The following is a 1,492-nucleotide window of genomic DNA, read 5'->3' on the forward strand; positions in this document are numbered from 1 at the left end:
GCTAAGCTGTTTTCAAATTCCCGACTCACAGAAACCATGAGATAATAAATGTTCACTGTTTGTTATGCACCCAGGGCTGGGACTAGAGTGAAGCAAGAGAGGAACCTGGGGTACAAAATTTGAGGCCCTGCCCCAAGAATGAGCACCTTCTTAAATTTTGTGCATTAGGTTCTGCCTTTGCCTCGCCCTAGTCCCGACCCTGTGTCTAGCAGCACATGAACCTCTGTGCCCTTGCCATTTCCTGGTGTGCTCTAGATTGACATGGGGATCCTTGGGGTTCTGAAGAAGCTGGCTCCATCTCTGGTTCCAAGGGTGGAGCGTGTGACTAAGCCACTAAGCACATTCCAGGACCCTTAGGTCACAGTGATGGGATCAGTATGGCATGTGACCCAGTCCTGTCTAATTAGAGGAGATGTCAAGCCTTTTGCTAGGGATGCTGGGATAGGTATGATCCCAGTCTTATGATTGAACAAGGTAAGTGTAACCATGAGAACTCCTGGCAGGCCATTTGGGACCTCTGAGAAGAGCCAGTTTGGGACAAAGTTGCTAGCAGGAGACAATGAAAGTGGGTCTTTGGTGATATTTTTCAGCTGCTAGATTAACGCCTACCTGAAGCCAGCCTCGTCTCTGGACTTTTTAACCTAGTGAGCTAAATATTTCCCTTTTAAAAATGTAAACCAGTCTGAGTGTGGTTTTCTGTTACAGGCTCAGGAAAGCACAACCGTGATGTTAAACACACAGAGGAGACCCTACTCTGCTTACTCACACAGATGCTGCCACGGATCCAGCTGCTTCACACTGTGCAGAGTGAGCAGCCAGATGTTCCCATTAAAGTGTTCTTGTTTCAGCCAGATGTTGAATATCTTATAGATGGAAGGAAGGTTAACATGATTTAATGCTTAAAAGCAAATATCCTTCCCTTCTCCTCTCCCGGCCCCTATCTAGTGAGTGCCTGTCCACTCGTAGTCCCTTCCAGGTGGCTATGTCTCACTCCCATCCTCAGTTGCCATGTTTCATATCATGTGATACTCCCCACTACTACTTGTCCCCTTTCTCGACTGTTTGTGCTGGGGATTAGTGATTATCCCAGAGAGCCAGTCTAGAGGCTGGGCAACAGCCCATGTGTGGCCTGGCATGAAGAGATGAGCTGGGGCAAGCAGAGCCTTTCTCTGTCTCTCTGAACTAACACGTCCTGAAGGAAGTATTTATAGACAGAGCTACAAAGCGGAGACAGGGCCATGGGAGAATGATAAGCCAGCAAAAGTTACACAGGAGCAGAAATGAGGAGGAGGTGAGGCTATAAGGAAAGAACTGTCCTAGAGTCCAGGGGAAGAATAAGCTTGTTGCTATTGAGAAGAGATGGAGTCAATTCACAGAGAGAACAGGCCTCCTTGAGAGAGGGGGTGTACCACTGAGAAGGAGATGGAGAGAAATTAGTCAGGATGTGCTAGATTCTGTTGTCAAAACAAATAACCTCCATATATCAGTGGTT

General features: G+C 47.3%; 1 long non-coding RNA gene across 1 annotated transcript; it reads left to right on the forward strand.

The window, feature by feature from the left end:
• Positions 1–279: 279 nt before the first annotated feature.
• LOC118605486 lies at positions 280–1,079 on the forward strand. The gene is made up of 2 exons (XR_004952189.1): positions 280–565; positions 706–1,079. It is a non-coding gene; the product is annotated as an uncharacterized LOC118605486 (long non-coding RNA).
• Positions 1,080–1,492: the final 413 nt, after the last annotated feature.

The sequence above is a fragment of the Rousettus aegyptiacus genome, unplaced genomic scaffold, assembly GCF_014176215.1.
Source record: "Rousettus aegyptiacus isolate mRouAeg1 unplaced genomic scaffold, mRouAeg1.p scaffold_m13_p_7, whole genome shotgun sequence".
Lineage (NCBI taxonomy): Eukaryota > Metazoa > Chordata > Mammalia > Chiroptera > Pteropodidae > Rousettus > Rousettus aegyptiacus.